The sequence below is a fragment of the Abramis brama genome, assembly GCF_963993115.1.
Source record: "Abramis brama genome assembly, chromosome: 10".
NCBI classification, from domain to species: Eukaryota; Metazoa; Chordata; class Actinopteri; order Cypriniformes; family Leuciscidae; genus Abramis; species Abramis brama.
The window spans coordinates 27,317,801-27,331,620 of NC_139972.1; positions in this window are offsets into that span (position 1 = coordinate 27,317,801).

A 13,820-nucleotide genomic window follows, 5' to 3' on the forward strand; every position below is an offset into this window, starting at 1 on the left:
CGCCCGGCGCATGCTCTAAAAGGGTTGTCACTATTCTCTTAATGAGTAATGGGTGTGTTTTGAGCGTAACGTGCAATAAACCAATCAGAGTCTCATCTCCCATTCCCTTTAAAAGCCAGTTGCGCTCACGCCATGGCGGGTTGCTATTTACATGGCGGAATTTGCAAGCGTAACGCTTCTCCAGAGAGGAAACGGATCTGCTCGTGAGCGAGCTTAAAGGGCGCAAGCAGACCATCTACGGGACAAGCCGGATTCCACCATATCTTTATGTACACAATAATAATCTTTTACACTGTAATCCTTTATTTTTAATATTTGGCATGTTTGTGTGCTGTTGCGCATCCCTGTGTGTGTAATGAGCAGAGTGTACACGAGTTGTGGACCCGCATATAGGCGCATATTACTAACGCACTCTTTAAATAACAAAAAAAAAAATATTGCGCCATTGACTTAAGACCAGGTTTTTGTTGGTCAATGGCGCAGTCTATTTCAGTTACCTCAAAATGCCTACGCACCAACAATGTGCCTGAACACACCTCGTTTTCAGACCAGCACGCCCATGGGCGCACAAATGGGCGCAAATGCATTTGCTATTTAAACAACGCAAAGGTTATCAAGAGAAGAGATAACCAAGAGAAGGTTGGTCTTACAAGGTAAGGTTATCAAGGCCATTTGTTTTGTTCGATGATCAAATCCTCACAACAACTACATAGAAAAATTTAATTTATTCTCTAGATCTATTAACTTTTATCTTTCATAAAAGACATTTATTCCTACAAGGTCTCACATAAAAGAGTTTTCACTGTATCTCGGAGATTTGAGAAGTGCATTGAATCTAAATGTGTAAAGAGTAAGAAGTAAAGTAAAGTAATGTCACAAGAGCGGGATCATAGATTTAAGCTGAACTCTAACACCCTGGTTGTAGTGTTCTTATAACAGTTTGTGCGTCTATCAAGGCCGCGGCCTTCAACACACACAGATCTACATGCACGCGTACAACGACACACACAGTGTGACGTGCTTTATAAGTGGAAGGAGGCATGGGGTAGGTGCTTCATAGAGAGCTGGAGAGACAGATGTGAACAGCTGGGGCCTGTTGCTCAGTCATTATGTAGAGTGGCCCCCAGGCACAGGTTAACACACACCCAAACACACACACATATGCAAATGCAGGCACATGCATTGCACAACAGCATAAAATCCTTACTAATCAACTTGCACTCAGTCTCAGTGAAAATATAAAACTAAAATGGAAAAAATTTCTTTGTTTTTAAAGGGTTTCTTAACCACTGGCAAAATGGGCTTTCAGTAGAACGTGGCTGCCTATGCAGTAGAAAGGCGGGGAAAATGTTTAAATCTGTGCTACCTGACTAGAGAAAACAGAGGAAAAGGACTGTAGTCTTCCCTTTTGCCAAATAGGTAGGAAAACTTCAACAGCCATAATGCACTGGGCATGTTGCCATCCAAGGCCACTTCCACCAGTCTGCTATAGGGATACACTTACTAGAGTCAAATACTGTCTTGTTATAGTAGGAAATACCTCTTAGTAAACTTTTAGTCGTAATGGTGTCGACTTGTATTGTTCCCGGGTGCAAGAATTCAAAGAGTGAATAGCGGGAGTGAGTTACTTTCGGTTTCCAGTGAAGGATCCAGTGCGTTGTCAGTGGTTAAAGGCTGCAACGAGTCGTAAAAATACAGAGAGAACACCGCAACAGAAAATCTGAATGACCTCAGTGTTTGTAGTCAAACTGGATGACCACAAACACAGTGCTTTATATGGAGGGGAAAAATGAAAGAAACTGTCGTTCTGTCAGTTTCGCCGAACCCCCCAGTTCTCTTACGAGAGTTCTCTCGTACTGCGTTTTTACTAAAACGCTACGGGAAAAGTCTCTTTTCACGAAACACTGAAGCAAAAAATTATCCTTTAATTTTCATATATGTAAAACGCGTTGCAGCAGCAGTCAGCTATGGCGAGACGGCTTGCTCGCTCATTGGCTGCTCTGCGGCAACTGCATAAGCCTATCGAGCGAGGCCTGGGGTGACGTCAGGCCAATGAGGGCGCTTCGCGCCCTCCTCGCCACTTCCCGCCGAGACGGGCGTGGCTTACCTCTATAAAAGGAGCTCGAGAAGGCTGATTCACTTGAATCCCAGGCCTGCCGACAGAAAATATTATGCCGCCGAATGCAATCACTCTGTTTGTTTCCCGAGAGGCAACTGCAGACGTGTTTTTTGCAGCCCACGAGCACGTGGTACATGGCCGGACTTCTACCGAAGTCCCGGCCACGGCCGATGATGCTATATGTGTAGAGAATATGCCCACTGCTAGTGCCCATCCCTACACACTAGCACAGCCCTTCACACAGGGCCCGCGCTCATATATTCGACTCGGGTCGATCACGCACACAACATAGTGAACGTGCGTGCCCACTGCCTAGTGCCCACAAACACTATGTTCTGCATGCCTTGTGGTTTCTGTAAAGACGAAACCTGTGTGCATTCACTCTGCTCAGACAGACAGTGCACTCATTGCAGTAACTGTGCCCGCTCTCCCGCGCCCACACTTACTCACGGTATTTTCTGGTGTCCCGGCCACGGCCGATGGTGCTATAAGTGTAGTGTCGATGCCCACTCCTCAGTGCCCATCTCTACACACAAGCACAGCCCTACACTTAGGGCTCGCGCACATAAAATCGACTCAGGTCGATTGCGCTTCCAACATAGTGAAAGTGCCCGCACAAACACTATGTCTCACAGACCACAGGCTCTCTGTAAAAACGAGACCTGTGCGCGCTCGCTCTGCTCAGTCAGACAGCGCGCCCAAAGCAGTGAATGTGCCCGCTTCCCGCCCACATTTACTCGCAGACATGAGTCCCGCGGGACCCGCTCAGCCCTCCCTCACTCAGTCAAGCGCTGTAGTAAGGTCGAGGACGAGCGCTCTGCCCGCTGTAATAAGCGCGCCCCCCGCCTCGAATGCCACAGGCATAACGCCTACGTTATTGCGCCCCGAAGCGCCTCTGTCGCACGGCGAACAGAGCGCGCTTCGCATCCAGCCCTTAGCCAACCATGCAGAAGCATGGGCAGCGCTTCCAGGGGTTTCGGACTGGGTGCTAGGCATTATAAAGAGAGGCTTCTCGCTACAGTTTTGTCGACGCCCTCCCCGCTTCACAGCGCGCGTCCAACTACGGTGGTTTCAGAAGTAGCACACCTACTTCGCGCCGAAATATCAAAACTGATAAGCAAAGGGGCGATAGAGCGTGTGCCCCAAGCTCAAAGCGAAGGGGGGCTATACAGCAGATACTTTCTAGTCCCCAAAAAGGACGATGGTATCAGACCCATACTGGATCTAAGACGGCTGAACAAAGCATTAGTGAAACGCAGTTTCAAAATGCTCACGACCAGGAAAATCCTCGCGCATGTTCGCCGAGGAGACTGGTTTATGTCAATAGATCTGAAGGACGCGTATTTTCAAATACAGATAGCGTCACATCACAGGCGATACTTGAGATTCGCCTTCGAGGGTCAGACATACCAGTATACAGTCCTGCCGTTCGGTTTGTCCCTGGCACCTCGTACATTTACGAAATGCATGGACGCAGCGCTCGCTCCTCTCAGACTCAGAGGCATGCGAGTGCTGAACTATTTGGATGACTGGTTGATCCTAGCCCAATCACGATCTCAGCTCGTGGAGCACAGAACCATTTTACTCGATCACCTCGAGAATCTTGGTATCATGGTCAATTGGGCGAAGAGTTCACTGAACCCCTGTCAAACGATTTCGTTTCTGGGTATCGTTCTGGACTCGCAGTCTATGACAGCGCGGCTGTTGCCACAGCGCGTGCTGCACATTCAGCGCGCGGCGAAGTCTTTCCGCCGCGGCGCTTTCACCCCGCTCAGGAAGTTTCAAAGGATGCTGGGTCTTATGGCCTCAGCATCGTCAGTTCTCTGGCTGGGCTTGCTCCGCATGCGCCCGCTGCAGTTCTGGTTGAAAGCGCGGGTGTCCGGTCGATTATGCCTCAAGGTCGATCAGAACTGTGTTACAGCCCTGGTGCCTTGGATGGCGGACGACTGGTACCGATCAGGTGTAAGCCTGGGGACTTCCTCGGGAGTGAGGATGGTGTCGACAGACGCATCCACCTCGGGATGGGGAGCGCTGCTCGAGGGCAGACCGTTCTTCGGCCTGTGGTCGGAACGAGAAAAGCTCCAACACAAAAACTTAGAAATGCTGACAGTGCACAACGCGCTGACGCGTTTTTGTCCCCACATCAAGGACCAACACGTCATAGTCCGTTCGGACATCATGGCTGTGGTGTCCTACATAAATCGCCAGGGCGGTCTGAAATCCACATCCCTGTACAGGTTGGCGAAATGCCTCCTAATATGGGCTCAGCACAACTTACGCTCGCTGAGAGCAGTGCATGTACCTGGGCTTCAGAATGTGGGCCCAGACAGACTGTCCAGGAACAACATTCCCCCGGGCGAGTGGTCTCTACACCCACAAACAGTCCGGCTGTTGTGGGAGAGATTCGGCAGAGCGGAGGTGGACCTATTCGCGTCCCACGAAAACGCCTACTGCCCTGCGTTCTTTTCAAAGAGCGACAGCGCGCTGTCCCGAAGGTGGCCGCGCTGCCCGCTATACGTTTTTCCCCCCGTCTCCCTCCTGCCACAGGTGTTGGAACGGGTCAGGGAAACAAAATGCCCAGTGCTGCTTGTAGCACCGTTCTGGAAGAACCAAGCATGGTTCCCAGTCCTGATGCAGTTAGCAGACATCGCTCCATGGCCAGTGCCGTTGAGGAGAGATCTCCTCTCGCAGGCCGGGGGCTCGATTTGGCACCCACACCCGGAGCTGTGGTCCCTTCATGTGTGGGCGCTCAACGGATATCCGTTGGGCTCGCAGAGGGAGTCATGAATACCATCACTCAGGCTAGAGCACCGTCGACTCGGCGGCTTTATGCTTCGAAGTGGTCGGTTTTCTCCGGCTGGTGTACAGCTCGGAGCCTATCACCCCTCGAATGTGAGGTAACGGAGGTTCTCTCCTTCCTACAAGAGCTGTTGGATAAGGGCAGATCCCCTTCCACGCTCAAAGTATATGTGGCGGCTATTTCAGCGTTCTCCGGTTCAACGCTGGGTCAGTCACTGGGAAGGAACGATTTAGTCATCCGCTTCCTCAGGGGAGCTAGGAGACTGAATCCACCCAGACCTCCTTCAGTCCCTATGTGGGACCTTTCTACGGTCTTGGCGGCCATGAAAGGTGCCCCTTTCGAGCCTATCCAGTCTATTAGCCTCAAACATTTGTCTTTCAAAACAGTGTTTTTGATGGCTCTCGCTTCAGTGAAGCGCATAGGCGATCTGCACGCGCTCTCCGTGAGCCCGGCATGCTTGGAGTTTGGTCCTAATGACTCTAAAGTCATACTCAAACCTAAGCACGGCTATGTGCCGAAATCCCTCAACACGCCTTTTCGGGCTCAGGTTATTTCCCTGTCTGCCCTGCCGGCATCGAGTGAGGAGGGGGACTCGAGTTTTCTTTGCCCTGTTAGGGCTTTAAGAGCTTATATGTCCCGCTCTGCTGTCTTCAGACAGACAGAGCAGCTCTTTGTCTCGTTCAGCGGACGTTCCAAAGGAATGGCTGTTTCGAAACAAAGTCTATCCAGATGGATAGTTGACGCCATAGCGCTGGCTTATACTGTCAAGGGCATTCAATGCCCATTGGGAGTTAGAGCGCACTCTACGAGAGGCGTTGCCTCCTCGTGGGCTTGGTCTAGCGGGATTTCCCTACAGGATATATGTACGGCGGCAGGCTGGGCCTCTCCGTCTACATTTATCAGGTTTTATAACCTAGAGGTTCCCGCCTTACAGGCTAAGCTTTTGTCGGTGTAGTCGATTCAGCTGTCTAGCTAGACCTCTGAAATCGCAGGCGCAATGCGCTACCGACTATCTTGGGCAGAACTGTGTAAGACCCACATTTCCCACATTAGTTCAGGCTCCCTACCCTGTCTATGTGATGTCATATTCGCGTCTGTGGACATGTCTATATAAGGACGGAGGGAATCCCCTCTTGTCTTTAGACTCTCCCTGTGAGGTCGCGTTAAGCCTGTGGACGCTACAGTATAGGGAATTAAGGCTCCCCTCCCTTATTCCCTGACTCTGTGTGAGTCTATCTGGTGATTATGCACTGTATGCCTGAAATAGCTTCCGGTGATCGGTGTTTTTATCCCAGCACGCACGGCGTTTTACAAGGGGTTCCCGTAGCGTTTTAGTAAAAACGCAGTACAAGAGAACTCTCGTAAGAGAACGTACTCGGTTACTAACGTAACCTCGGTTCTCTCTAGAAGAGGGAACGAGTACTGCGTTCTCTGCCGTGCGTATGGTTCACTCTGGTTCGCTTCGGCGATCAAAATCAAGTGAATCAGCCTTCTCGAGCTCCTTTTATAGAGGTAAGCCACGCCCGTCTCGGCGGGAAGTGGCGAGGAGGGCGCGAAGCGCCCTCATTGGCCTGACGTCACCCCAGGCCTCGCTCGATAGGCTTATGCAGTTGCCGCAGAGCAGCCAATGAGCGAGCAAGCCGTCTCGCCATAGCTGACTGCTGCTGCAACGCGTTTTACATATATGAAAATTAAAGGATAATTTTTTGCTTCAGTGTTTCGTGAAAAGAGACTTTTCCCGTAGCGTTTTAGTAAAAACGCAGTACTCGTTCCCTCTTCTAGAGAGAACCGAGGTTACGTTAGTAACCGAGTACGTTAATTCTACTGCCCTCTGCGTGCACCAGCATGATGTAAGATGATGATATTGATGTGGCTAAATTCAATAATATATAATTATACAGCGTTTTATCGTTTCCACTGATCCGTATAAACGGATACGGCCTGGATACGGCTGACATTTTTCTTTGCTCTACAATATATATATATATATATATATATATATATATATATATATATATATATATATATTATCATAATTATTATTATATTATATTATATTATATGTTAATATAAAATGTATATATAATTTAGTTTGTTTTAAAAATAATTTTTACATTTAAACCATTGCATTACAGTAAATGTTTTACAGTACTTTGCCAATATTGCCAATTTTAATGGTAACTAATTTTAGAAAAAGTCAAAAGTAAAATGTCCAGATGCATTATGGTAATATATAATACAATTTTACAATGCAAATTTAAATGATTCGATTTCTTTGTCATATAATTTTTTTTGTTTTTTTTTTGTTGAGGATGAAGTGTGACCTTGACATGTTTTTGAACCAGTTGCAGCCATAAAACTATTTTAAGGGACTGAAAAGTGAGGTTAGAGGAAAAAGAGAAAGCACACACAAATTCAGAAAACAGAGGGATGGCATCCGAGCGGAGGTGAAAAGTGAACGAGAGATGGATGGGGCAAGGCTAACCAGTGGAGAAAGAACCATAGTGCAGCAGATTAGTAAAAAAATCGTTCACTTTGGTATAAAAGCATGAAATTTGGCACAGATACTCTCTAAGGGCCACTATTTTGGAAAAAGGCATTGGCCACTCAAAAATTCAATATGGCAGCCATTTTTCAAGATGGCCGCCATTGCTATTCAATGCTTATTATATAAATTATTCAAACAGTGATCCAAGCATAAAATTTGATACAAATACTCTCTAAAGGACATTAATTCCATTTTGTTAATGGAAAAAGATGCTTGTCCCTCAAAAATTAAAGATGGCTGCCATTTTTAAAGATGGCCACCATTCCTGTCAAATAGTCATAATGTCTGCTTTGTCTGCCTCCTCTCCTTTGACCTGTTAAACTTGCCAGGGATCCCTGCCGGCATAGCTCTCAGGTTCATTGGAGTACACAAACCTCTCAACCACGGCAAGGTGCAGTCCACAGAGAGGAAGGGCCACTGTTAGAAAAAGGAAGTGGCCAGTAAAAATTCAGGATGGAAACCATTTTTCAAGATGGCTGCCATTCCTGTCCTATGTTCATTGCCACTGTTTCCAAAATATTGATACAGATAATATGCCACAAATACTCTGTTAAGGCCACTTTTTGGAAAAATTGGATGGCCAATAAAAAAATCAAGATGGAGTCCTTTTCCAAGATGGCCGTCATTTCGTTAGTGTGTACACTGATGCACACATGCATGTTAGCAAAAATACTCTAACGGCCACACTTTTAGAAAAAGGCAATCGCAAAAATTCAAGATTCATTTTTCAAGGTGGGTGTTGCTTTAATAGTGTACTCTGTTGGGACTGAGTTAAAAGGAAGGATTGAAAAAAAAAAAAAAAAAACATAAGTTCTATTCACATTTTTACCAGCTCAAAGGCCTTGTGGTTAGAGTGTCCAACCTGAGATTGAGAGGTTGTGCCCTGCCGAGTCATAATACAGACTGTTAAAAATGGTAGCCAATGCCTCCCTGCTTGGCAGTCAGCAAGTGTTGTATTGGGGGCAACATATCCAGGAAGGTGTACATATACAGTGGGGAGAACAAGTATTTGATACACTGCTGATTTTGCAGGTTTTCCCACTTACAAAGCATGTAGAAGTCTGTAATGTTTATCATAGATACTCTTCATACTGCTGATACAGTATCACAACCCGTAAAGGCGTGAAAGAATAGAATGCCTTTGGTCTTAACCGGCCCAATAACATGGTACAGGTCATGAACACCAATCCACCATAGGCTCACACCATGCCCAAATGCAACCCACAGCTGCTGGAGACCAAGATCCTGGAGGGATGGAAAGATGCTCAATGCTATAACAAGAATATCAGTGTCATTGGCTTTGATCATTATGGATTTGCTGCCCTCCTCTGTGGCATGTTTGGCATGTACAAAGATGCGGCTATCCGCTTCCTCATGGAAACATTTGTCTAGACGATCGAGTTTCAGATGTACTCAAGACATCGGGTCCCTTGGTTACAACAACTTTGTTTGGCACAGTCATTTGAGCAATATTGTCAGCCAGAAAGCGGAAGAGGTCTGTTTTGTTATCAATAGGTCTCAGGAAATTGCGCCAATTTGATGGAACTTTATTCTTGTTTGTCACTTGGCGTCAACCTCCCTGGCCTCGTTTAGATCTGGCACAACCTGTCAATTCAGGTGTGGCTATCTAACTACATCTATTACTAGCTAATTGATGAGGGGCTGTTAGACAGCATTTGGGACACTAAACTTAGCTATACTATTACTACTAGTCAAGAACTACAGTGTAAGTAAAACTAGATCAGCTGACACTGAACCTCATGCTGAGTTCCACAGCAGTGAAGTCACCAGTGTGCCCTGGTGGTGTAATGACGTTCACTCTATTAAACAAAACCTTCCTTAACACATTAAAGGGTAACTAAACCCTAAACCAACTTTTTTTAGTTAATGATCTGTAAGAACGGGGCTTTATTAGTGCTGTTCATTGATTCGAGTAACTTTTTTGACATTTGGGTATAAAGTGTTTTAATTCTACAATATATGGTGTAAAAACATCTGATTGCTGCCCTCTTCAGGTTGAACGGTGGCTACTGCAGTTGAATTTTCCTACTGGATGTTTGCGGTGGCAGGTGACGTAAGCGGTGGCAGGTGACGTAAGCAGGTTCCAGCTCACCACGCCCTTGGTACGAGCTACCATGCCCTTGGCAGTATAAAAACCATCTTGTTTCGTCAAAACCACTGTAGCGAGTCAGGAGTTGGAATTGCGAGTATTGAAAACGATCAGGATAGAGTATTTTAGCATCTATTTAGCAAAGCATTTATATAGTTATTTAGATTATTTTGTGTAGCCTAGGTAGTTAATTAGCATAGTTGTTAGTGTAGTATTGTTAGAAGCATAGTTAGTTAGTAGCATAGTATTGCATCAGTTAGGATAGCTTCAAGTTAGTGTAGATTTATCTGTATTTAGTACAGTGGTCAGGATGGTAACGCAATAGAGGTGGAAATGGGCTTCTCCACACAGCTCGCGCTGAAAAGCAACGCAGTGCCAAACGCTGCTCCTCCTGCATGGACTCCACCACCGCAGCGGCGTCTTGATGTGAGTAATCATATATAAATCACAATTTATGGTTAGGCTAAAGTTAATCCTCTGGCGTCGACAAACGCGCCGGCACATTTGTGTCCACAGACAATTCACCCTCCTCCACTTCAGGTGAAGGTGGGGGAGAAAAGTCCTCGACTTCAAATGACAGCTCTGTTGCAAAGCTACTTGCGTCCATAGACAGTAAAAGAAAGCTTGCGTCACTCCAGTCACTCTCCATTTTAGAGTCTGACAGCAGCTGTCAATTAATCCGTCACTGCAGGTCTCAGGTGCACACCCCCCCGCTCAGCCCCGCCCTCGGTTCGTCCCCTCTATCTCCGCTGGGGTCTGCCCACTTTTCCAGCATTTTTCAAATATTGTCAGTGGGTGGAGTCAGGCTCTGACCAGGGGTTTAGTTACCCTTTAAATTGAGCTCTGACAGAAATGGTGGCCATCTTGAAAATGGTGGCCATCTTGAATTTTTGAGTGGCACACACCTTTTTCCATGATAATGTTCCTTGAAGAATATTTGTACCAAATTTCATGATAGCATCACCATTTGAAAAAAGATGTAAGGATTCAAGAGAAATGGCGGCCATCTTGAAAAATGGTTGCCATCTTGAATTTTTGAGGGACAAGCACCGTTTTCCAAAAAAACATTCTGAAGAGAGTATTTTCACAAAATGTTATGCCTACATCACTGTTTGAACGATTGACATGAGCATTTGACAGAAATAGCGGCCATCTTGAAAAAATGGCCGCCATGTTGAATTTTTGGGTGGCCAACGCCTTTTTCCCAAAAAGTGACCCTTAGAGAGTATCTGTGCCAAATTTCATGCTTTTATACCAATTTGAATGATTCTCTTGAAATATGCAATTAATCTGCTGCACTACCAGGAGATACAGCTGCTGCAGAGTTAGTTTACAGAAAGTGAAGAACACGCACATTTACACACACACACACACACACACACACACACACACACACACACACACACACACACACAGCATCTATTCCCTTTTTAAACCACAGTGAGTAGAAGACAGGAAATTTAATTACAGAATGTAAACAGTAGCTACAGGTTATAGAGATAAAAGATGAAGAAAAAAGGTTTTATAGACACTAATGTCCAAATTCATCAGAGGGAAATTAACACTCCCAGCAGCTCACTTTAAACAAGAGCTGTTAATGAAAAAGGACCCCACTGACCCAGGCAGACCTCCGAGGGCCCTAGCTCAAGATCGGATCCCATTTGTGTGCTCTGAGCCTAGGAATTACAACCTAACCCCATAGCCTTCATGATCTGGATCCTATAGCCCTGCTGTCAGATTGAGAGTGTTAGCGGTAGAGTGCCGAGCTAATACCGTACAACAGCACTGCAGTTTTTCTCATGATTAGTGCCAGATCAAACTGGCATGACTTCTACAATGCATTACTTCTGAATACAACTGTGCCATGGTGGCATAAAGCAGTTTTTTTTTAAACAAAACTTAAAAGTTTCACTGCAAATCTGTTCTGAAGTTGCCTCATGACAGAGGCATCGACTTTCTAACACACGTGTTTTTGTGGCTAATGGTGGAATGAAAAAACCTGCAAGCTCTTGAGACGTGTTTTTTTCTTTTACTTTTAAAAGTTGAACCTTTAACTTGAGCACCACAATTTGAGAATGTGGTGTCATGCGTGAGATGTTAACGCAAAAGTAAAAAAAATGTCCGTCTAGCGCATGTTTACAAATAACGATGGAAAAGTAGTGCAGTGGAATGGGCCCGTTCATACCAATGACAACTATAACCATAACATTAAAGATATAGTAGGAAATATAAAAGAATAGCAGGGTTAACACCACAATGATAACGGCATAGATAAACGATATTGTTGGAATGACATTCACAATGATTATTTCCAGTTGATGAACGATGAAAACATTGACAGCCAATCAGAATCCATCCCGCTTTAAAGAGCTTGAGCATTTAAAGTGACAGATGACAAACCTGAGGCACGTACTTAGAATATACAGAATGCTATCTTGTGCTGGGAGTGGATGCTAATATGGCCTACAGTAGTTATCATTATGGTTATCTTTAGGGCTGGGCAAAAAAATTGATTTTTCGATTAATCGTTTTTTAAAATGTGGTTGATTCAAAATCGATTCTCAAACGCCACGAATCGATTTTTTTCCATATTTATTTATCTATTACCCAAAAGCCAGTATTAGTTTTCCTCCACTGTTCATAGGCTTGCAAACTCCATTTTATAGCTAATGCTGTGAGATTTTATGTTTGTTTTATCTTAATCATAAAATAACCTCAACTAGTGCTGCACGATTAATCATATTGCAATCGCGATGTCAAGCCTACGCAATTATATGACGCAAAATGCTGCGATTTTATATGAAATAAACAAATTTGGGCTGTTAACGCAATTAATGCAGCATCTTTTCATTTTTGTCATCCTTTGGCTAATGTTACATGATCCCGCTCTTATTCATGCAAATGTTTTTAAACCATTCATGCGTGACAAGACAAAAAAGAGCTCGCTGCCTGTGAATGTCCTGACTGTGACACACAGAAAGACTCGCGCTGATATCGTGCGTGCGCACAAGACAGCCCAGAATACAGTTCTCTTTCGCGCTTGAACGAACAATAGCACACACAATTATGCCAAAATGTCTTTTTGTCGAGTATCTTCATAACATAAGAGCAGTCTTATGATGAGCGTGAAGAGTTGTGACTCGTGAGAGAATGAGGCGCGTGTGAGATCCGCGTCTCTATCAGCAGCGGCTGGTCTTAAAGGGACAGTACACAGTAGCCACTAATTATCTCTGTCGTTAAAGTTAATCAAAGAACAAAGGGAACAGAGAAAAACACTCACTGCTCTTGACTAAAGAACTTTTGTAACTTTATTAAGGATTAGTCTATATATAATTTATAATTAATGCAGCACAGACTGTTTGATAACTTTATTCAATTTCTGTATATGTCCTACCTGTTAGACAGGAAGGGCACAGGTAAAAATGACATGCAAGTTTTTTTTTTAAATTTTTTATGGGTTTACGTGAGGATTGTTAACCTGTTTGATCAAGGCATGCGACTGTTCTGACTTGTCCAATTTTCAGCATAAATATTTCATCATGCATCAAAATCCTGTCTATTCATTGTATGCATTTGAAATATAGAGTTGGGTTCTGTTTTAATGTACCCAAGTGTACCTAAAATAAAAAGAGTTTAATATACAGGTTTGTAGCTCTTAAAGTCCCTGTAAAGTCAAAATTAAGTATGTGTTCTGAGTTTGTCACACCACAGAAAAATGTGTTGTTAGCCACCCAGCCAAATTTGAATGATAAAAAAAGCCGGCAAGTACATAAAATAAGCTATCAAAATCTTGAAAAAATGAGCAGTAGTCTCTGCTTTCAAACGCTGGGGGCGTGTCCGCTGGCTGCGCTGAAACCACGCCCACTCGCGGGAAAGCTACCGTCGCCACACTCAACTGTCTGTCACCGCTACAGCCGGAATGGATGCTCCTAGCAGCTTAATTTGTTTTACAAAGCCATACATGTTCGAGCCTGGACTACCTACTAAAATTATAACATAAGCACACAAGGCAACTTACACTCATTGGTGGGCACGCACTGCCGACGATGGCACCAGTTGTTGGCGCGACGGGAGGATGATCGCCGAGGCGGGAGATAGTCAGTTCGGCCCCATTCACCAGTAACAGCGGATTATCAGTGAATCCCAGTTGTCTCCGACGAAAGTTTATAAAACTATCCCGTGTAAAATGATCACTACAGAGGCGGGTTTTGGCGGTGATCCTCGACTTCACAAAATTAATCCA